This window comes from Peromyscus maniculatus, chromosome 3 (assembly GCF_049852395.1).
Source record: "Peromyscus maniculatus bairdii isolate BWxNUB_F1_BW_parent chromosome 3, HU_Pman_BW_mat_3.1, whole genome shotgun sequence".
Classification (NCBI taxonomy): domain Eukaryota; kingdom Metazoa; phylum Chordata; class Mammalia; order Rodentia; family Cricetidae; genus Peromyscus; species Peromyscus maniculatus.
In genome coordinates, this window is record NC_134854.1 from 132863311 (window position 1) to 132888794 (window position 25484).

Below are 25484 nucleotides of genomic sequence, written 5' to 3' on the forward strand. Positions count from 1 at the left end.
CTATTGAGACCGACAGTCTAGTAAAATGAGAGTGATGTGATGGTTTGACAAATATCTACTGAGGACCCATGACAAGGAAAGGGCTTAATCACCAAGATGGGCTTGGAGGGGATTAAAAAATAGACAGACAGATGAAGAAAGACAGGCATTGTCAACATTGACAAAATCACTTCAATCACAAGTCAGGGAAGAAAGGAAGGGGGTGAGGAGAAGGACATGCCAACAGACATTGAAGATCCCTCTGCCCCCACCTGCCAGATGTCTTAATTGGAAATCTGCTCTTTAAAAATGAGCTGCTCCTGAGTAATTCTTTAATTTTTTTTTACATTCTTTTTAGAAGGGTGGGGAATGAGAGAAGACACATGCCACTAGGTGTGTGCATAACTCAGAGGCAATTATTAGGAGTAAATCTGCTCCTTCCACCAGTTGGATTCCATGTATCAAACTTAGATCATTAGCCTTGGTAGAAATCACTCTTATCGCCTGAGCCATCTCACCAGGCCCCTGAATAATTCTTTACTATAAATGTTTTTCTCAGTCATTGTAAAACATTACAGAAAAGAAAGAAAGAGAAAGAGAAAGGTTTGGTTGGGGTGGGGCAGGGGGCAGGAGAAAAGGGAGGAACAAGCATCTGATTGGTAGTCTGAAGATCATATAAATTAAAAGCAGGTAGCACATCATAAAATTGTCTCAAAAAGAGGAAACGTCAATTCTATCTCCCTTCCAAACCTTGGAGATTTGTTGATGTCTGGTCATAGTATAGATTTTCTATTAGGGTCCATGCTGTTTATTCATTAGTAAGCAATGTAGCGTAAAATCACCATAACTCAGGGTATAATCTTTCTTCAGCCTTCCTTTAGATGTGCAGCTAGAATACTGCGAGGATCCTGTGCATTTTAATAGTATTTGGGGGCAAATTATATGGGGTGATAAAATCACAAGGCACCAAATGAGAATCAATAAACATTAAATGCAAACTTTTTTCACAGAAATGAAGAAATTATAGCTCAGCTATAAAAAATACCTTAACCCATATGTACCCAACCCAAGAAAATTTAAAGGAAACACAGTCAGAAACACCGACACTTTCCCAAGACTGTGTGATTCATCTATTCTACTATCAATCAATAACTGATTTTTAAAATAGTAATGCATTAATTTGGCTTCATAGGAAAACAATTGTGCATGTGTGTGTATATGCACTTATGCATAGAAGTTGAAGAGGAAGTGGAACAGGAAAAGGAGGTGAAGGAGGAAGAAGAATGAAGATAAAAGAATAAACAATAACAAAATTGCAGTAAATAAGGGCTATTTGTCCAGAGTTACTATCACTGCTACTTAGGCTCAGAGCAATATTTTGATGCCACAGTTAAATGGAAAATATATATCCTTCACCTTATCAATCTTCAGATATTGCACGCCCCATGAAAAATGAAAGGTTCACAATAGTGAGATGTCTGAAATTAATTTCTACCTTGCATTACAAAGCCCCATGGCACACAATTAATGCATAAAGCACCAGAGATCATTGCCCTCAGGGCTGCGTCACCAGATGAAACTGCACATCTCACATCCCATCATTACCCTGGTATTTATCTTTTGTTTGTGTGGTCTAGGGAGAAGATAGTCTCTAATTGAATATTTAACCTCATCAGCAGGCTGAGGGTGTCTTCAAGTCTCTGCCCTCTTCTCATCTGGTACACAGTGTATAGATATGTAAATATATATATTCACAGAACATAGCTGTGAATATTAATATGTTGCTCATGTAACAGGCCATGATTGCTTCGTGTTTTTACTTCACAGAATGGATAGGTTATGATATTATTTATGTCATCCTGGGATAAACTGGAGACCTAATGGAGCTTGATGACAACTGATTTATATATCTTTAGAATAAGCAGGTGAAATAAAAGCAACATGTAAAACACTTACAGACATTAAATACTTTTCCCCTATAACATTTTCAATACTACCTTGAATCTTTCTAAATGTGTTCTTTTTTCTACCAACATAGATTTGCCCATCAGATTCTGTGCTTGGCCTGAGAACTCCGGTTCTGATCAATATGCATGATAGAATGTTGCCTTCCAATTTTGGGATAATCATATTCAGTACGAAATTTTTAATCATTTTCATAAACATTTCAAAATTTGTCAAGTTAATTTTTTCACCAAAGAATCTATATTTCTTCCTTTCACATATACACATGGAGATGACATCTTCTGATTGCCATTCAGGTTCCTGTTTTCTAAATCAGGTCGCATAATGATGGTGCTTTGTTTCTGAGAAGGCATGAACTAACTTATCCAGAATGGACATTAGCTACACACACACACTGTCTATTCATAAGGAGAGAGAAATGAAGCAGTACCCTAGTTCTGTTCTTGGACCATGTAAGGATATTCCCTCCAGAATTTTCAACTGAAGTGCACACCAACAATTTCATAGCTGCCAATTGTAAGTGGTGATGTCCATGTATTTGAATGTTGACCGAACTGTGGTGGACTCACCGATATGAGTGTTTCACATTGTGTTGCCCGTCTGTGACCCTCCATTGCTCTCTACATTTCCTGGGTCATCTTTCTGTGTGACTCTAAAGAAGCTGCTTATAGCTGAATGTAAAGACCTCTAGGAATCTGATAAGCTACCCTTCTCTAGAATCCTGGAACAGTGATAGGATCACTATTCTTGGGCCACTTTACACACCAGTTTCCTAACTGTGTCTCGAAGCTGTCTGGTTAGAAAATTTTGCTATAGGTTCTGCCTCTCATAGGTTCTGTGTCTGTGAATTCAACAAACTCTACATTGGAATATTTTTAAATAAAATTGCTTCTGTAATGAACAGGCACTGGCTGATTTTTTTCCCTAACATTATTTCCTAGCCAATAGAGTTCACAATTCAACCTGTTATTATCTAGCCTAATTTGCAGTTGCATAGAAGACAACGTTGAGATTCTTCACTGAAAACCAATTTAATTTTTATTACATGTATTTATATTTATTTATTTATTTATTTATCTGTGGTGTGTGTATATGTATGTGTGCACACACCTGTGTATGTGCCCGTGTGAGCAGCCACCTCACTACTTTACAAGCTCTGAAAACAAGTTTATTATTTGTCTTTCATTCATGATCTCAGGCAGAAAGAAAAATGTTAAAAATGAAAAATAAAATCCAGTTTTGTCAGTGTCTGTCCTCAGGCTGAGAGGTCCATGAAGGACAAAGAACTACGTAAGTACAGCTTTTTTGCTGGATTCATGCCATGATTATTTAACTATGTTGATTAGTATGAGCTGATTTAGATATACTCATATGTAAATAAGAGCACAAGAAATATATTCCAAAGAAAACCAAGAATTGTTGTAGTCCTGATGAGAAAATAATAGTTTCATTCTTTGTATAGCCCAGCCTGGACAGTTATTCACTACTCTTACTTCAATTTACACATTCCTCCACTTACTGACAGGGTGATGGGTGATGTCACTCTATATGCTGTGAATGTATTGATCTGATTGGTTGATAAATAAAATGCTGATTGGCCAGTAGCCAGGTAGGAAGTTTAGATGAGATAAGCAGACAAGGGGAGTTCTGGGAAGAGGAAGAACTGAGTCACCAGCCAGACACAGAGGAAGCAAGCTGACAAGGCAGAACTGAGAAAAGGTAACAAGTCATGTAGCTAAGCATAAATAAGAATTATGGGTTAAATTAAGTGTACGAACTAGTCAGTAATAAGCCTGAGCTAATGACCCATCAGTTATAATTAATATAAGCCTCTTTGTGCTTACTTGGGGGGTGTGATAGGGAGATATTTGTCCCGACTGCTGGCCAGCCAGGACACAGGAAAACTTCTGACTACATTTGGCACCCAACGTGGGACTCGAACCCATGACCCTATAATTAAGAATCTCATGCTCTACTGACTGAGCTGTAGCTGGTCTTCCCAGGACTTGACCATTATCTTAAATTTTCTCAGGATCCCCATAAGACTACCAGAGCCCCTTATCAGCAGGTAGTACCCTAGAACACTATGCCCAAGTTCCCGAAAAAATGGATTATGGGTATTTGTCACAAATTTAGAGTTGATTCTGTTATACTATATGTATATTTATACTCTTGTTTAAGGCATTATATTTGTGCAGCTCATTTAAATTGTAAAAGATAATTAAGAAATACAGATTAATAATTAGTCTTCTATGATAGTCAAACTTACAGTCACGTTTTTTAAGTATACATAGATATAATTCAATTAGGTAGATAATCTTTAAACACTTCAAAGACCTACAGAATATGGCATTGAAAATGTTTTAAAAACTTAGCCTTTCCGGACAGTGAGACATGTCTGCTCCTGGCAACACCAATTTATTTCAGAGAGAAAGATGGGCATCAAAGACACTCCATATGGAGTTTATCTTCTTGGCAAAAATAGTCATTTGGGCAAGAAACTGTTATTGCTTGGACTGCTTAACAAAATGTTGTGTCAACTGGACATGCAGGACCCATAGAAATGTGACCACTGAACTTTGCAAGGCAAGATGGTCCTTCAGGTTCCTGCTTTGCAGAATAAACTGATTGACATTCTACAAGATACAGGGAGAAGCAACTGAGAGACTCTAGGCCTGTAGGTTGAAGAATGGATGCCCCAATTTTGCAGAAGAACTTTTGGTAACTGTCCAGGCAGGCAGCTGTCTCTGTCATTTCCAGAAGTTTGGAAGTTCCTTACAATGCATTTCCTATTTACTTAGGTAATATTACATCCTTCTGGAGTCTTTGATGTAGCTGAAGACTAGATAGTTATAATTATGGTTTTCCTTGGTTATGATGAAAGGTAGATATAAAACTTTAGATTCACAAATATAGGATAGCTGATAAAATATTTTCTTTAATTATTGCCAAATACAAAAAGACTAGATGTTGTGCTTGAAAACTGTTTTTGTTATATGTAATTTTACTATGTTGAATTTAAAACCTTCCTTTTAAATAGAAATAAAAGGGAAAACGATGGGAGATATCACTCTGTATGCTGGGAATGTATTGTTCTGATTGGTTATTTTAGCTATTACAATGTTAAACCTGTTACAAATGATGAGTTACAAGCCTTTGACTCCTTCATTCTCCAGAGGTAAATTGACTGTGTGACTTACAACACTCTCCATCAGTCTTTTTTCTCTGCGGTCACCAACTTGCGAGACCTTGAAGAGCCTGGAAGTGAAAACCTCCTGTAGTCTAAGTAACTCAATCTCCCTCAGGAATTCTATAAGTTTGAAGGAACAATTACCTTAAATCCAGATTATACACACCAGCTAGCTAATTGTGTACCTCAGCAGTCTAGATGTATCTCTTTGCTTTAGATAGTTAGTCATATGTTAAGGGCATGCTTAATATATTAGGAAAATGGCAGACTGATATCCACAGTGTTGCTACTGTTTCTCAGCTTATCACATAATACAAATATGCCATGTTTTCTGTATCCCAACCCCACTGGATTGTCAGTCCTTCATGGTTTTATTTATACATATTGAGTGTGTATTGCATAATTGGTGAAGATGGTTTGTATCTTAATTTCCATGATGATGAATTATTTTGATTATCTACCTAAAAATTTTGTTATCTAAAATGTCTTATGATTCTGTTTAGATCTTTGTCCACTTTTTCTCATTTCCTTACATTGAGTTATAAGAACACTACATATATTTTAAAAACAAATCTTTCATCAGATATATGATTTGTGGTTTTCTTTCAGACTATATAGTTCATCTTTTTACCAGACTCTTTCAAAAAGAATTTTCAGTGTACGTGCACATATCTATATTCATGTCCATATCTATCTATAATATATCGATAGCTATCTATTTATATATCTGTCATGTATATCTATAAATATTCTAGGTAGCCCTAATTGTCAATTTGTCATAGTGTAGAGTTATCTGAAAGGAGAAGCCTCACTGGAGGAATTACCTAGATCAGATTTGACTGTGAGCATGTCTACGAAGGATTGCCTTGATTTTTAATTGCAATAGTAAGGGCCCAACCCACTGTAAGAAGAACCATTCTGTAGGAAGGTAGTCCTGTGTGTTTTACAAAAGCTAGATAAGAATTAACAAGAGAACAAGTCAGCAAGCAGCATTATTCCATGGTTCCTGCCTTTAGGCTCCTCCCTTGAGTTCCTGTCGTGATTTTCCTCTATGGTGGATTATAGCCCAGCTATGTAAGACAACTAAACCCCTTTCTCCATCTTTGGTCACCAAGTTTTATCACAGCAACAGGAACAAACCAGAGCATACATACCTATATGTATATGCTACGGGGTGTAAGAAAACTTTACCTAGACCCATGTCTCAAGATTTTCTCCTGTGCCTTGCCTTAATTGTTTCACAAAATGTACCATGGTCTAAGTTTTGTTCATATATACAGTGTGTTAAAGACCAAACATACAATTATTTTGTATATATGGAAGTTTCATTTTTGAACCCTATTTGGGAAAGCCTTTTATTATCCATTGGTCCCCTAGTTAAAAATTTACAGGTGGTGTATGTGTACATCAGGTTTAACTTTCTGCTTGTTGTGTCCATTACTTTTTCCTTTATGCCACTTCCACATTCTGTCAACTCCTCTACTTGTGTAATGAGTCAGGTAACATAAATCCTCTGACCTTGTTCTTGAAGGTTATTTTTTCAATTCTGAGCACTTTGAATATCTCCATGAGTTTTAGAATCAGCTGCTCAGTTTTACCTACATTAACTGGCAGCCTATTTTGGGGACTACATATTGATCAGTGTGAGGAAACTTGGGTTCTCAATGATACTTAGATTCTTGACTCTTGAAAAAGTTGTCTCTTTCTATTTAGGCATATTCAAATTTTTTCAGTGTTGTTTATAGCATTTATTGTACAGATCCTGCACCTAATTTGCCACTTTTACCATCAAGTAATTATTTTTATTTAATTCTAGAGAAAATGATATCTTTGAAAATCTATTTTCAAATTTAATTGCTTCTGAAATGTAGAAATATATTGATTCTGTTTATTGATCTTGTATTTCTTAATCTTTGTAAATGGGCTTTCTGTGTTATACACATTTTTGTAGATGCTATTGAATTCTCTCTCTTATACACAAACACACACACATACACACACACACACACATTTTTGGGAGGGGCAGTTGAGCATATCCATGTGTATATGAAGCCAGGTCTACATTTGCTTGCAATTTAGATGATTTATTTCTTCTCTTTGCTTCATAATGTTATATAGAATTCACAGTAGAATGTTGAATAGGCATAGTCATAGAGGACTTCATTGTCTTACACCTTATTTTAGGAGATAAGCCTCCTCTTCCCACTGTCTTGTTCCATCTTTTATGTGTATGAGTGTTTGAAGCATGTGTGTATGTGTACCACATGCATGCAGTGCCTTCTGAGGCTGAAAGAAGGTGAAAGATGCCCTCATATGGAAGTTAGGGATGGTTATGGTCTGTCATGTGGAGCTGAGAACCAAATCTGAGTCCTCTCCAAGAGCATCAAGTGCTCTTAAATGCTTACCCACCTCTCCAATACCTCAGCCTTTCATAGTCAATGAGTCATCTGGTTTTCATATATGCTTTTGGTTAGATTCAGGAAGTTCCCTTCCACTTCTATTTCCTCCATTATCAGGAATAGGTAATTGTTTCCTTAAGTAAAATATTCTGTATCTGTGGAGATAATTATATGATTTTTTTTCTTGTTTAGACTGTTAATAAATTAAATTACATTGATTGCTTTTTGAATGGTAAATCAGCCTCACATTCTTAGGATAAATCAACTTGGTTCTGATATAGGATCCTTTTTGTACATCTTTGAATTTAACTTCCTAAAATTTAATTAGAACTTTTTTATCTGTATTCATGAGAAATGATGGATTATCATTTTATTTTCTTAGAATGCTTTCCTAAACAATTTTTATTCAAAGACTAAATTTAGTCAATTAGGAAAAAGAAACATTAAAAAATAGTATCAGAGTAAGGTTAGCCTCATAGAATGAGGTAGGAAGCATTCTTTCCTCCTAACTCGGGATGTTATTTAGTGGGTACAATCTACCAGGGAACACATCTGGATTTGAGTATTTTGTTACTCAAGCTTTCCCCTCACAAATCTGATTAATTTAGTAGATACCAGTCTTTTCTGTTGTTTCTGCCTCTTATGTGTGCTCTGGTACCATATACCATGAGTTTTTCAGTATTTTGTAATATTAGAAATGTCTATACATTCAGCTATAGTACCTCTTGTTTCTGACATCAGCACTGTTATCTTCTCCCCTTTCTGATCAATGTGTCTAGAAGGTTATTGATTTTATTGACCTTTCAAAACGTCATGTTTGACCTGATAGATTTTTAGTTCCATTGTTTTTTAAAAAATCTCTATTATTTTCTATTTATTTATTAATTTTCTAATCGCATATAGCTTTTTCTCCTTATTTTAGTTTCAGTGTAAGTATTAAGGACACTGAATTTTTTTAAATTATTTTCTAATATACACATTTTTGGTATAAATACACTCATTAAATTTTGTGTTAGTGGTACCTCTGAAATACCGATTATATTTTCAGTAATATTTAATAAAAAAGTGATTTCTTGCCTCACAGATTAAGAATGTTCTAATTGGTTTATAAATATTAAAATTTTCCAGAGATTTTTGTCTTATTAATATTTAATTTTCATAACCTTCATCGCATCCTTTGGAATCTATTGAGGCTTGTTTTAGGCCCCAGTTGTAACCTGTCTTTATAAATATTCCAGATGTCCTTTCATACAAGAAATATGGTTTCTTGTATGTGTTTTGCATTACAGGGTGGAAGATTGTATGAGAGTCTAGCTGTTGGGAAGTTTATGAAAGTCTACCTTATCCTCACTGGCGTTCTTATCTACTTTGTCTACCAGTTATTAGACTATGCAATTTTCCACATGGACATTTAGGATTATTATATTCTTTTGTTGAGCTGTTCCTTTTACAATAAGATCACCTTCCTTACCCCTGGTGATACCGTATATTTTGAAGCCCACCATTAACCTGTTCATAGTAAAATCACTAACCTTTCCCTTTTTTATCAATGATTACTGACAGTGTCAACTTTTTACAATCTGGCTGGTTGTTTTCTACTTATTTGATATGCATATTTTTTGTCTCCAATTTTTTTATTCTCTTGAGATTTCTACTGAGACACAGGGACGCTACCTAAAAAAACAGTTCCACTTTTCTGCTCGTTTAAGATTGGTTAGGAAGACCAGAGTTGTAATGAAGGCTAGATATCTACCTCCACTGAGTTAAGACCCCTCTGAGTAGTTTCTCTAATATTTGAAGAATGATGAGCTATTTTGAGGTCTGACAATAGGTTGCATGCTGTTCCAGGCTTATGTATACTGGCTTGGTTACATTGAAACATTTTTCACAAGTTAACCTCTGCCTTTTAAGTTTCTTCCCAAATAGATCTCAGAATGTTGCTAAATTCTTTGGGGACCCCTATGGCTGATGTCTGGAACCCTGACAGTGCACAGCTACCTCCTTTCTATGAATTTGAATATAGAATACAAATTCATAGATTGTATTCTATGAATTCTAGCACCCACAGTCTTTCCTGACTCCTGGTGGCATCTTCTCACCTCTAGGAGTTAAATGTGTTCTTCCTCATTTTCTTCCCTATACTTGGCCACAAATTTCTATTGCTATAGACTGAGGCAATCTGTTGTTCCCCATATCTCAATTCAAAACTCACTTTCATTCACCAAGTGAGTACAACATACTTCATATATCTTTCTTTCCTTTTCCCATTTCCCATTTCCTCTGTCCATCCTACCCTCCCCATTTCTTCTCTCCCTCCACCCTTTCCTTTTGCCCTTTTCCTTCTTCTCTCTGTCTCTCTCTGTGTGTCCTCTCTCTCCTTTCTCTATGTCTCTCTCCATCCCTCCCTCCTAAGTGAGAGGGTGAATCCAGCCCCTTATTCCATTTTAGCTAGACAGCTAGACTAGGGAATGCGTGAGCATGTGAAATTGAGTTAATGACTCCATATGACTTTCCCTCTCTAATTGTTTTGTTTTCACCATCCTCCTGGTTAAAATGAAGTTTCACTTGTCCCCAGCGGAATTTCCTCATGGAGTCATGATGCAAGATCCCGACAACAATGGATAATTGACTGAGCAATGCAACATCTGCTCTTAATGAAATAAAGGAAATCCACAGTTCCATGTGATATCTGTGAGCATGATATGCTCTGGCATAAGAGCAGTTTAAACATAATGGCATACTGTGCAAAGGGGTTCCATTCCTGTCCACATAACAACGGGAATTAATGGTGCAGATTTGCTGAGGCCTTTAAGTCACTCAAGACAGGAGGCTTCTTTCATTTCCTGGCTATATTACTTTAAAGACCCTGAGTGAATTCCTCTCTCTCTCTCTCTCTGTCTCTTCATCTCTGTCTCTGTCTCTGTCTCTGTCTCTCTCTCTCTCTCTCTGTTTGCTTTGTTTTGCATTTGGTGTTGTTGTTATTGTTTGTTGATTTGCCTTCAATCTGAAAGTCATTGTGAATCTTAACTGCAGAAGTCATAGCCTTCTTAATTATCATAACCTGGAAAGGAAATGTATGATGTCAGGTCAGCTTCTATTGGCTAGCTCTAGATGCAGGACACTCAGGAAAATAGGAGTTTTGCAAGACATTCTCTATCAGGAGCTTTATGCAAATTCTTTCCTCAATTGCTCATATGAATTTTTGGAATTTATTATGCTTCATTTTCCTCCTGTCTACTGTCACCATGAGTATCCATGTAAATGTTTCTTCTTCTCCCCTCCTGTTATCCTCCCCATCCCCTTTACTCTTCTCCTTCTTTTAAATATTTCAATTATATATGTGTGCATTTAATTATGAATATGTGTATATGTATTTATTTATTATGTATGTATATATGTATTATGTACAAATGTGTCCAAGTGCCTTCAGAGCCAAAGAGGTCGTCAGATCTCTTGGAGCAATTACAGGCAGTTGTTAGCCACAAAATGTGGATGCCAGGAATTATACTCCAGCGCCCTGCAAGAGCAGTTAGGGCTTGTTTTTGTTGTTTGAGAATTTCACACATGCATAGAATATGTTTTAACCCATTCTGCCTCCTCTCTCCTTCCCCTTTCACTTTTCCCAATACCGTCATTCTGAGCCATCTCTCTAGCTCCTCTTTTTTTCTCCTTTTTCTCCTACTCCGTTTTGTATAGCAAACATAGCACAATAGATTTCTTGTTACAGCTTGGACCCCATATTTTTTTTATCAAAACAATGTAATAAACTCCCTTGTGTTTTCTTAATAACCTTAAAAGGATGGCATCCATACAAAAATGAAAAAGAAGAAAACATTCAATATGTTTATAAGGCAGAGATGTTCATGTCCTCTTTCACCAGGGAAATGGGAATTTCTGGAGTTCTTTGGGAATTGCATACTGTTCCCCTAATTGACAAAAACACTAACCAAATAGAATGGCTATGAGGAATAAATGAGATAATATATGTGAAGTGTCAGGCATGGTCCTGAGCACATATGAAAAGCAAAGCAATTACTCATGGAAACTTTTGTAGCTTTTGATTCAAGGTTGGAGAGTATAATCTTCCTTTTGGGAAGTGGTAATTAAATTTTTTCAGATTATAATTATTTCATTTCCCCCTTCCCTTTCCTCCTTCCAAACCCTTCTGTGTATCCTCCTTGCTATCTTTCAAATTCATGGCTTCTTTTACTTTAATGTATTTAATATACATTACACACACACACACACACACACACACACACACACACACACACATTTATACTCACATGCATATATAATGTATATGTATTCAGGGCTGATTATTTGCATTGGATAGCCAATTGGTATGATCTTCCCTGGGGAAGACTATTTCTTCAACTCTTGGCATTTCTTAATTACTTAGTTCTCTGTCTAGAGTTGAAGCCTTGTGAGTTTTCCCATGTCCACGTTAGTATGACTTTTGGTATTGTTCTTTTAAGTAGTCATGTTGATGAGGCTTCATGGGTGAAGACTTTCTGACATATCTAGGAGAAAAATCTCACAGCAAACTCCTTTCTTCTGGATCTCATAATCTTTCTGCCTCCTCCATAATGATCTCTAAGTCTTAGGTACAGGAGTTTTGTTATAGATGTATCAGTTGAGACTGGGCTCTACAACTCTGCATTTTGATTGCACAACTAACTTTTAACAAGTCTTTACTGAACGTAACCTCTCTGATTCCCTAAGGGAGTGGGTTTCTTCCTCATTTAACCCACAACTATCACCTGACTCCACTTTAACCATTCTATCATCCCACAAGAATCAGTAAAATACACTACTACAAAGCTTTGATTCTGAGCTTAGAGTTCAAATCCTGGTTCCATTACTTCCCATCAGTGTGGGCTGAGCAGCCTTTGCTTCCCGTCTGTGGAGCAAAGTCAATGTCATCCCTTCATAAGGACATGGTGATGGGAACCTCAAAATATGTTAAAAAAAAAACTCTTAGGAGAAATAGTAGCACATAGTAAGTTCTTATAATTGATAATATGATTATAATATAACATAGTAGGTAAAATATTGGAACCTGATGACTCAAATTTATGTGTATATTTTGTTTCTTTTCATCTTTAAGTCCCAGTCTCTTCATTCATAGAAAGGAGGCAATTTTGTTTGTTGTAGTGAACCTATCGTAAGATACATGAAAATTAGTAGAACTTTACTTAAACCCTTGTTTATAGTAGTTGTGGCCTTAGATTATTTTATCTTTCCTTGACTTAAAATGTGATTTCTACTTTGCCTACAATTGTTACTATTAAGGGAAAATTTAATAAAACATAACCTTAAGCAATTATATATCATAGTGCTGTATACAGAACATCAATATGTAAGATCAGAATAACATTATCTGATTGAATCAAGCATACACAGAAAATGTATAGTTTTGAATATGAGGGTACAGGCTTCAGTATGGTATGTATAGCTTTAATAATAAAAGAAAAGGATATGGTTTTTTTTTTGGTTTTTTTTTTGTTTTTTTTTTGTTTTTTTTTTTTTTTTTTGTTTTTTCGAGACAGGGTTTCTCTGCGTAGCTTTGCGCCTTTCCTGGAGCTCACTTGGTAGCCCAGGCTGGCCTCGAACTCACAGAGATCCGCCTGGCTCTGCCTCCCGAGTGCTGGGATTAAAGGCGTGCGCCACCACCGCCCGGCCAAGAAAAGGATATGTTAATATTTGTGGTCTTGTAATCCTAACCCCAGTTCAACTTCAAGATCATTCATAAAGACAAATTCTATTATGAAATTTAGTAGCCCACTAGAAGAGACCCCATTTCAAAAGTTTAAAAAGGACATAAAAGTCAACTCAGAAAGAGATGAAAGACAAAGAAAATGTCCCCAGCCATTCAAAAGGGAAAATGATTCTTAAAGGCAAAGACAGCAAATAGGTTTCACCGAGTAGACTAACTCTCAAACATGTCCTGTGCTACAAAAGATTCTGAGGCCAAATCTGAAATGACTCAGCACTTAAAAACATATACTCTTCTTGCAGAGGACTAGAATTCAGTTCACAGCACTCAAGTCAGGTGACTCATAATTGCCTGTAACTGGAATTCCTCTGGATATGATGCCCTCTTCTATCTTCTTCAGGCACTTGCACCCACATGTATGTAACCACACACATGAACATGTAATTTAAAACATCTTTTTAAAAAGAAATTTAATCTAAATAATATCAATAGTAAGTATTACTGGGAACTGATAGAGTACTACCTGCTCACATTCCCATAGTCTTCAATGGTTTCTTATTAAGTTTTGTCTCAAGGGTTATTATCCATCATTCTCAAATACCTCCAAGACTTGAGACGGAGTCAGCTAAGATGATTTTCCTTTATTTATTTATTTATTTATTTATTTATTTATTTATTTATTTATTTGTATTACACACTTTCTTGTATCACATATGTGGGTACCTTTGTCTCTCCTCTTTCACGTGTCAGACTCATATGTCTTTCAAGGACAACGTCCAAGTCTACATCTTCTGCTCTGTCCTAGTTGTCTGAATCTTTCTTCTCTGGACCCAAGAAAATGTGCTCATCCCTGTCACTCAATCGCAAAATTCTTTTCACATTCTTTTAGCATGCCTTGTTCCAGTAGCACAGAGCCTAGGGAAACAGTTTGAAGAGAGAAACTGATTCTTGAGGGTAGGCACAGATTATGCCTTAAATTTCATGATCAACATATATTATAAATGAATGCAAATTCAGTTAAAATAACGTTCAATGAAGGTTTGCTGAGATTCTTCTGGGAACACTATCAAGTTCACAACACACTGATTATCCAAAAATCGCCAGATAACTGTGATCTTTCATTTGTCTATTAGAATTTTATTTTTTTCACTGCATGACTCCTCAGTGTCTTCAGAGAACTCTCTTTTAAGGCTATCCTTAGCCCCTTGGGTTACATTTTGCTATAAACACTAAACATGATCCTAAACATTTCCATAAAAATTGGTTCTCGCATTTATTTCATGAGCATTTTCAATTTAGTTGAAATTAATCACTCTGATCTAGGCATTTATCCCAGGAACCAGAATGATCCATTCTCAATCAAGGTATCTAACCTGCCATCTTACAGAGGGCAATGAGCTCAGAGTCCACTTCAATCAATGGCAGTGGAAGCCCAGAATGATTTGAGGTGTCACTTTATTGCAGAAGGAATGCTCCCTGAGGGCTACATTTAATATGCACAAGTCTTTCTCTGCTCTTGAGCTTCCAACAATGGTATTATAATGTAATTCTTGTTCTTTGTTGTATCTAAGGCAGGACATAGGCATAGAATATTATGTAACATCTCCATATTCTCTCTCTCTCTCTCTCTCTCTCTCTCTCTCTCTCTCTCTCTCTCTCTCTCTCTGTGTGTGTGTGTGTGTGTGTGTGTGTGTGTGTGTGTGTGTGTGTGTATGTGTGTGTGTGTGTGTATGCTTGCCTTTGCATGGCTACCATATTAAAGCATCACCAGAGGCCTACCTCATTTTCCATCTTGATTACCCTCTCATCTCTGGCTACCATTCCTTAGTACAGTAAATAGTCACATTTCGGAGCTCCACCATTCATCAGTACCCAGCTGCTCTGTCCTCACAGGAAGTGGCTTAATGAAGTGACAAATTCCTAGATACTTTCAGGCTCAAGTGAGACCCTCTGTGGTGATATTGTGTTCCCCAAAATATTGTGCACCCTAATAAACTTATCTGGGGTCAGAGAACAGAACAGCCACTAGACATAGAGGCTAGAAAATGGTGGCACACATGCCTTTAATCCTATCACTTGGGAGGCAGATATCCATGCAGATCTCTGTGAGTTTAAAGCCACACTGGAAACAGCCAGGCGTGGTGACTCAAGCCTTTCATCCCAGGAAGTGAGCCTTTAATCCCAGGAAGTGATGGCAGAAAGCAGAAAGGTATATAAGGCATGAAAATCAGCAACTAGAACTGGTTAAGCTTTTAGGTTTCTGAGTAACAGTTCAGCTGAGAGCTGTTCAGATGAGGACTCAGAGGCTTCCAGTCTGAGGAAACAGCATCAGCTGAGGCATTGGCAAGGTGAGATGCCTGTGGCTTGTTCTGCTTATCTGATCTTCCAGCATTCACCCCAATACCTTGCTCCAGGTTTATTTTCATTAATAAGACCTTTTAAGATTCGTGCTACAACCCTCAATATTTAAGTCATTTGTTTACTATACTAATTCTTCAGAAAACACAAAACCAAGAGGAAAAGTACTCCCTGTCCCTTCAGGGCTTACAGTTCAGAGTCAAAGAAGTACTTTGTAAAACACAATTTTCTTCACTATGTAAACGTAAAGCATGGACTGTAATGATATGACACAAAATGAGGATATGAACTCAACTGATTTGAAAGTGGAGTCAGGGACTAATGGAAGGACATTTTAGCATACATTTAATAAAACTTAAATGCAATACATTATGCGTAGATAGAGATAAAAATGGTTTTGTTTGAGATCCAGTCTTACTCTGTAACCAGACTATCTGGGAACTCATTATCTTGTTCAGGATGATGTCAAACCTGCAGTTACCTTTCTGCCTCAGTGGATGACAAAAGTAACTTAAGGATGAAAAACTTTCATTTGGCTCAGAAATCCAGAGAAATAGGAAATCCATCATGATAGAGAAGGCATGCCAACAGGCAGGCATAGAGGCAGGGGCAGGAAGCTTGCTGATCTCATTTCATCCACCCAATGAAAGCAGAGAGAGAACAGAAAGTGGGGCAAGATCACCAAGCCCCACAGCCCCTACAATGATGTACTTCCCAAAGATCTCATAACCTCCCCAAATAGTGCCGCCACCTGAGGACCAAGTGTTCAAATACCTGAGCTGACAGGGACATTTCTCATTCAAACTGCAATAGTCGGTGAAGTGCTGCTATGCAAACGTGAAGGCCTGAGTTTGATCCCTACATCGTGTCCAAAAGAAAGCCTCGTGGAGCAGTTCATGACTGTAGTCTCTGGGACAAAAAGTCAGAGGTAGGAAGATTCCTGAGGCTTTCTGGTCAGTGAGTCTAACCAAAATGGAGACCTCAATGGTCTCTGAAATACTTGGCTTAAGAAATAAGGTAAGGGGTTGGTCTGGAGAGATGGCTTTGTGGTCAAGAGCATTTGCTTACAGAGGACTGGAATTCAGTATCCCTCATCCATGTCACTCCTACCTGACATTCCAGTTCTAGAGAATCTGAAGCCTTTCTTTGGCATTCATGAACCCTCTGCATTCACAGGTGCATACACAGAAACACACACACACACACACACACACACACACACACACACATATTTTAATTAATTATATATCGGTGTTTTGCATTCATGTATGCATATATACTATGTGTGTACCTGGTTTCCTGGCTGCCTAGTAAAGTGTGTTAGAGTCCTTGAAACTGAAGTTACAGATGCTTGTGAGCCACCATGTGGATGCCAGAAATCAAACCCAGATCTTCTAGAAGAGTACATAGGGCTAAAACTACTGACTCATCTCTCCATCCCCACATTAAAAGAAAATACAAACAACAACAAAATTCTTTAAAGAAATAAGATAGAGACCAAGTAATAAAGACAGCCAGAATTAACCTCTGCCTTTCACAGACACCTGTATACCCATAGTATGAAATAAAAATAAAAGTGAGGGAAAAAAAATCTAGCATCACAATCTAAACACTAAGTATATTATCACTTCTGAAGTTTTCCCATGCCCCTGTGCCATCCTTCACACTTCCTCTATCTGACTTACTGTGTTAATTTGCATTTCAATGATATTTACAAAAACACCAGAATAGTACTATTATTGAGACAATCTGTCCCTATTACTTAGCATCATGATTTTGAAGTCTATCTGTGCCATGTATCAATACTTTGCTTATTTTTGATTGATTGATTGATTATTTATTTATTGCTAAATAGTATTGTGTGCTGAAGATTTTCTACCTACTCATGGGTATTTATTAATTTTCCAACTTATCCGTTGTAAATAAAGCAGCTATGAACATCTGTATACAAGTCATGTAGCTCTTACACTTTCATTTCCTCTGGACTGGAATTGCGAGACCATGATTTTTTCAAAGAAGACTTTTGGTCATGGAAAAAGTGGTGATGACAGTGATCTGGGCCTCATATAGCAGACGCCTGACATATACTTGAAAAGTGCTGCTGAGTTAAACTGAATTCATGAAAGCTTTCCCAATAACCAATATGGATGTCACCAATTTCATACTCCAAATTCTGTGGCCTTGCTCATAAAAGAGTCCCTCCGGCTTTCATTCAAAATCTATTTTATACTCTTCACAGTTCTAGTAAATCTAAGAGCCAGGTTTCTTATATCAGAAACTATCAAAGGCATAAAATCCAATGGTTGAAGAAAATTAATGCAGTTGTGCAAAAGTACACATAATAGTAAAAGGTGTTCATAATTAAATACATGGAATGAAAAATTGGACTGCCCATAGTGTAGGACCACTGCACACATGTGACTCTGAAGGCATCATTTTATTAAAGCTGAAGGAAATTGTTCTAATGTTCACCACAGTGCCCATGTAAAGATCAGAGGACAATTTGGAGGAGCCAGTTTTTTTCTGACACTTCTTGGGCTCATGGGATCAAACTCATGCTGACAAGCTTAGTTGCAAATACCTTCCCCTGCTGAGCTACCATACCATCTACAAAGCTGAGGAAAATTTTGTTTGCACTCATTACGATGCTGACCAGGTGAAGCTGAAGATAAAGACAGCTAGTTTAGACAGTGTAGTCTGCTCCAGAATCAATTCTAAACACTCTCTAGGCATTATCTCTAGGGCTTTAACTCATTTAATACACATAGAGAGCATACGATGTAGCTATTGGCATATTTGCTGGAGAAATTAGCTGGTTTGGTCTTGTTTTGGTAGCTCCTGCTCCAGCACCAAGGGTACCCAGTCTCAGGAGGCAAGGAAACCTTAAAGCATCTTATTTTCACTTATGTAAGGAAATACACCAGTTTGAAAGAGTCCTATCATAAGCTGTTTTCCTTCAAATTTGGCATTTATAGGGCTATAAAATGCAGAGAAGAGAAACAAAGGGAGAAATACTCATTCCCTGATTAGGTCAAATAAATAAAGATTTTTTTTCTTTTCAAGGACTATACTACTGTCTTCAATGAAATAGAAAGGCTATGGGAAGAGTCTAGCAAGCTGCTTCCTGACAAATGAAAAGAGTATGATGCTCACATAGACAATGTATTGTACCCTATGGGCTCATTAAGGAGCCCAGTTATCATCTTTAATTACAAAGAACATATATCCCTCAAATGAGTCCATAGACTTTTAAAAGAGTAAATGCCAGAAGCGTAAATAGTCCCATCACCAGATCCATTTAGAATCCATTTATCTTTATAACTACATGTTATAGATCATCAGCCCATGATCGCAGACCCCATCAGCCCTCATGATCCTTATGTGGAATTAAAAATGTGGTGTCTCTGCTGGGAGAATAGTTTTCCTTCATGCTTGTGAGTGCTAGTCTGGAGCAATTCTAAACATATCTTCTAGTAGCAGGTTGTCCAGTGTCACATTGAGCAAACATCATTCCTAAACTTCCATTAAGGAATGTTCTGTGCTCAAAATGTACTCTGTCTCTTTCTCTATTCTCAAAGCCTCTTCATATTTGTTTGCTTAAAATATCCCTTCCATTTTTATATTTTTCATACCTGGACACTAGGGGACATTGAATACTTTGGGGTACTGATAGTGATTGTTTCTATCACAATGATATCACTTCTGCATATTGGAAGCTATAAGTTTGTATATAGGAAATGCTTTCCAAGACTCTGGATCTGAATTTCCCTGCATCCCCCTGCCCACACCACCCCACTTTCATTTCTAATCTGCTTATCAAGTTACCATGAACCAGAAAAGAAAACAAAAATCTTCCTTGAATTTTGAATACCAAATGTCCATCACTCTAAGGTCTTTAAATACATTGTTCATCCTTAGGGCAAGAGAAGCTGTACAATCTATTACTGATAGATTTTTTTACATTTCTTTTCAGTACATCATTCTTCAGAAAACCATATTAGAATGTGTCCTGTCATTATAGATACACAGTACATAATATTTTTGCTTTCCTTCATCTTTTCATTTATAATGATCAATTTTTTTCTGATAATTCAACTTCTTCAGTGTCTCCTGTAGAGCAGACAGAAAAATCTCTGCCTCCCCCACTCTGCCTATCAGAGGCCAGAGATTAGATAGCCATGCCTTTTGTGCTAATCATCTTTTGTAAGGCCATTGACAAATACTGACAAAATATAAATCCTGGGTACTGTAGGTGTCTGTTGTACCTTATCCATTGTTTTTCATTTCTTTGATATTTTCATGTGCAGCCTTCTGTTTAAACAGACATTTCTTGTCCTGACCACCTGCTCCCTAATACCTGGCAACTGCTTCCCAAATTACCACATAGAGGCATATATTAATTATAAATGCATGGTCAATAGCTCAGGCTTGTTACTAACTAGCTCTTACAACTAAATTAACCCATTTTTATTAATCTATATATTGCCACATGGCTTGTGGCATTACCTGTCCTCTGGCATGTCTTGTTTCCTGGGCAGCTGGCTGGTGTCTCTCCTGACTCTTCCCTCCATCTTCCATTCATTCTCAGTTTGGCTTTAACTTCATGCCCAGCCATGGCCTGTCAGCTTTTTATTAAGCAAGGAGATTAACACATATTTATAATGCAGAAAAGGATTGATCCACAAAACTTCTGTCTGTCACAATTCTAAACATGGCCTTTAATCATTTCAGATTTCACATGGGCCATTTGGCCTGAATCCCATTGTCTGCATCCCTTTTCTAAGTACCTTTTATGGTCTTCCTGATTCCAGTCAATCATTCTTCGAAAGTACCCTTGAACTTGTTTTCCAATTGGAATGCAGTTTTCCAGATTCCAGATCCCAGTCTCCTGTTCTCACAACCATCTTCTACTTTTCCATATCATAGCAATTGCACCATTTTCATTGCTCTCCCTCTCCAGTGTAATTACAGCTGTCCTGAGACATCCTTGTTCACAACTTCAAGTACTGTCTACTTTTCTCTCTATTCTACTTTGCAAACAAACTGCATGCTAATTCGTTCTCTTTGGGATTCTTAAGGCTAGCAGTGGGATTTGTATGGAGAAATGTTCACATCAGTGCTGAGTCAGCTATGGCACTGCTATCTCCATGGGTCTCCACCTTGCTGGAGGATGTTACTCTGTACTTTCTATCAATCAATCCTTCCCCAACTCTCAAATATCTATCCTGTGTTTCTTACTCCCACCTCAGCAAAACTGCAGCCAAACAAACCATATCTGTACTGCAGGCCTCCAACCTTTAAAACTGCACTAAGGCAATCTCCTCTCTCCTAAATGTGCAAGATTTGAGTCTTTACCAGATTAGCCTAACTGTAAACATACTGTGCTATGTCATCTCATCTAAGAAGCAAGCTAACTGAAAAATACTTGCAATCAGGGTCCTGTCTCACTTTCCCTTTGTAACAGAACGACTGAAAAATGTGTCTCAATTGTTTTAAGCTCCAGTCTTTCCTTAGTGTACTCCCATAGAGCTTCTGTCTCCATGTCTTATATCTTGACAAATTTGAGGGCTAATTTGCATTTGTCACTTTACACATGCTCTTAATGCCATTTGAATTAAACCTCCCTTGGTGTATATTTCACTGTATTAGAGAACTATTTGTCTACTCCTATTTAACTTTTGGAGCATAAACCCCGCATAGTAATTTTCTCTGCATCTGCACAGCCTTGTACAACCCTTGTCTATAGTAGAAGCTGAACACATTTTCATTGAATAAATGAATAACAATATGAAAGGGGCTCTCCCATTGAGTAAGGATAGCTATTAACATTACGTCAATTGCTTCTCAGCCTCTGGGCTAAGGTCAAGTGTGGTATCTGTTTTGTCAGTTTAATTTCTGATATGTTCTCCAGTAAACTGTCTGGGGGGCAAATGGCACCAGCAGGAAGTATTAAGAGGGAAAAGTTACAGTAAAGATGTTGGAGGGAGAATAGTTTCAAAATGCAATATATGTATAAAAGAAAACCTTTTAAAACTTTTTATCTAACCATTAAAACTTCATATTTATAAATACTTCATCTAGGACATGAGAAAAGAGTGATCATGGGAAAAAGAAATCAACTTGAAATGGTGTGTTAAGTCAGCTAAAATGATGACAGGAACAGATTCACACAAAATAAAAGGGAGAAATAGCTGGAACTGCAAAGATGAAACCAGAGGGTGGTGGAGTAAGAACACCTGCCACAGTCCACATGGACAAAGTGATGTTGAAATGACAGTGATAGCATGATTCCATTTCTTGTATAAAAATTATTGTCCATGTAAGGGGTTAAATACGACAAGTCCCATCACCAACAGTTTCACAAGGGTCCTACAAGAAATAGCAACAAATGTGGGACTCAAGCCAGCCATGAAGGTGCATAATCTATAATCTCCACAGTTGAGAGGCTAAGGAAGAGAACCGCTGGGAGTTCAAGACTAGCCTAGACTACATCATAAGATCCTGGCTCAAAAAACATAATAAAGGTGGAACTCCAGAACTAACCTTGCTCCTCCTTCATAACCACCAGCCCTACTTCAGCAGAACCTACATTTCCAAAGCAAGGGAGGAGGGGATGACTCAGTGTTTCAGCTGGAAGAATTACCACTCAACAGGAAAAAGAAGCAGACAGTATTTCTTCCTTTAAAAAAATAAATAAAAATAAAAAGGGAGTGAATGCTGTAATCACGCACTTGAAGTCTAAGCAGTTCGCTTGTCTCCAGTTATTATCAATCATGAAGGGATTGTGAGGAAGTGTACTTCAAGGTTAAATGCAGGGGATACTGCCTTCCTCTCTGGAAACCTGCCAAAGGACCGGTGTGTGCTTCTTTCCTCTGCAGGCATAATTGCCGCTTTTATAAATAAGATTAAAAAGAGCCCATATCTTCTATGGGAGTACTTCTTTTCTGTGCGGCTGTTTTTCAGGTGGCCAGTGTTCTGCAAAGTGGGCATAGCTGCTGCTTCAGCACAAATGCAAACCCCTGCAATTTTGCCAGGAGAGAAGTAAATTATTTGCCAAAATAGAACAACATAGGGATCTCAGAAGTTGAAGGTGCCTCAACACTTGCATTGGCTCATCCTGCTTGTTCCTGGAACTCACAAATCTCAAGTACCTACTGTGCAATTAAAACAGTATCTGTGTGACAAAACTGCCAGAATCCAGATGTTTGCGGAGCTGTTTCCTGTGTGGGTGTGTAAGGGCAAGAAGAGTGTATGTTTGCTAACGATTTTAACCAACTGGAGAAGAAAACCTGTAATCCCAATACTAAATAACACCCATTCCCTAATGCATGCATACGTACTGTTATGATTTGAAGGGCTCTACAAAAGCTCTTATTGAATTTATGTGAATTGTGGGGTATTAAAAAAAAGTGATGCCTTAATTGCCTGGAGGGAGTGATCTTGATTAAGTGAAACAGTAGGAGAGAGAGAGAGAGAGAGAGAGAGAGAGAGAGAGAGAGAGAGAGAGAGAGAGAGAGAGAGAGAGCTGAGCTGGCACTTAAGAAACATTCTATATAACAAGAGGACTAGCTCAGTTTCTCTCTCCGTGTGATTCTCTGTGCTTCCCAGGGACACCAAAAGAGTCCCCACTGGAAAGAGACTTCAATCTGTGCAATGATTAGATTTGTTCTCTTGACTGAGTTTAGAATCACCTTGGCAACATGTATCTCTCCATATCTTCATGAGAGCATTTCCAGGAGGGTTTAACTGGGGAAAAAAGACCTACCTGGAATGTGGGTGCTGCTATCCTATGGGTTAAAGATTCAATAAGTAGGGAAAAGTCAGGTAAACAAAGGCATTTATCTCTTTCTGCTTCCAACTGTAGGTGCCATCTGTCTAACTACCTTATACCCCTGCAACCAAGTAGTCCCTGTCATGAAGGAGTGTCATACCATCAAACTGTCCTTACATTGGTCTTGTCAGGTATTTGATCAAAGGAAAAATAAGGATAACAAATGGACTTGGTATGGCTTCTCAGTCACTGCTTGTAGTACTAGGACTCAGAAGCTTTTCTTCTTTATAAGTGACCTTGCTTGTGATCTCTAGATACAGTAACAGGAAATGAACTAACATACATGCACACATATTTTTAAATTGTCAGGCAGCATACCATCTAGGTGGGTTGTAGTTTGATTGGTAGCATTTTTTCCCTTTCTTATTTACAGTAATGGTATGATTTATGCGATTAAATAACCACTAATATTAATGCAACACTCTGTACTGATAAGAAAACAATGATCCTTTTTATAAGGCTCTACTGTGCATGTCAGGTTTTGCTAATAATAAGATATATGATACATGAAAGACCTTTTCTGCTTTAAAAATGTTTCTAACACCACAATGTCATTAAACTGCTTCATCTTACCAATTAAAATATTTAAAACCCATCATGTCATACCTCTAAATTGCCTCCATGGATTCTCCCAACATAGCTCCAGATTCTGTATGCAATATTTTGCTCTATCAACCTTTAACATGTATTGTGCAGGGCCCCTTGAATCCCTCTCCACCTATGACTCTATGTTGAGAGACTTAGGTCTATACAGGCTCAAGGAAGTAAGCTTTAGCAGCTAGTAGTTCATGAGTGCCATGACCATATCATGATCTCTCCTCATGATCAAATCTTACAGTCATTTTGTCATTGTTCTGAGCAGTGTAGGAGACATTATTGGTGTGCTATTTAGTGCTGAGCACCCAACAGTGACTTGTCCTTAACACTTTGATAAAATAACAATCTTCGCCTTAACTGCCATTTGTATGAAAAGAAACTTATATCAAGGCTGAGGACGGCAATATATGGGAATAAATATACACATTTACGTGGCAGTATGACCGTGTGTCCATTCAGCAAAACATGAGTAATAGGTTCATCCTTAGTGCTTGCTGTGTCCCCATTCATTGGTCTTTAGCTAGGTCTATAATACCAGGCATGGACTTCCTCTTACATGAGCCTCAGAGCCAACCAGAAATCAATTAGCCACATAATTGTTGTCCAAGTATTGCACCAGTAAGTACCTCTTGCTTGACAAGTTGGGATTTTAGCACACAAGTTCCAAAGCTGGAGAAGACCATTGCTGACTTTTCCCCAGCTGCTCACTAACCAACTTCAGTGAGGAAGCTTCTAACTCGGTGTCAGCATAATTATTTTCTATTCTGTAACCAAAGAGTGTGATATCTTCAGAAATAGGGTCTTACAATAAAGTTCTGATAGACAGTCAAGGTCAGTGGCCATAACCTATAGAATTTTAGAGGATACTAGAGCCTTCCTGGCTGATATCTCAAGGAGTTCTACATCTTGAACTGGGATATTTTGCTTAATAACCCGTGACTTCTGTGATCAGCTTTATTAACTCATGCATGGTACCACTTTTCAAAATCATTTTACAAATATGATTTTTAATTAGCTTACAAAATAATGGGTTTCCATGTGACTTCTTCATTCAGACTTAGTTTGGTTTAGTCTTTCCCATACCCCATCTTCTCACCAAACACCAACCCCATTCCTCTTTAAACATTGCCGCTCCTAGCAGTCACTTGTTCTCTTTTATATTCCACGTATTTTACCGTCCTCATTCCCTTATAGCCTCCTCTCACTTATATTGTCTATTTTTTGCTTCCAATTCTAAAAATCAAAGTTACAAGCTACACATATTTTTGTCTTACCTTTCATTAATGCATAATAATTGTACACATATAATTTGTGTAGCATATAATTTGATAAATGAATATTTTGTGTAATGATCAAATCAAATCAAGATAGCTAGTATTTCCAGTTGCTTGAACACATTTCTTTATGCTTGGGACTTTCAAACTCTGTTATTTTATATTTAAATAA

General features: G+C 37.4%; 1 protein-coding gene and 1 non-coding gene across 3 annotated transcripts in view; both read left to right on the forward strand.

The window, feature by feature from the left end:
- Positions 1–25484, forward strand: part of Grm7 (glutamate metabotropic receptor 7) — a 905956-nt gene that overhangs the window by 77321 nt on the left and 803151 nt on the right. The window lies entirely within an intron of this gene.
- LOC121828451 (U2 spliceosomal RNA) lies at positions 21447–21639 on the forward strand. The gene has a single exon (XR_006070917.1). It is a non-coding gene; the product is annotated as a U2 spliceosomal RNA (small nuclear RNA).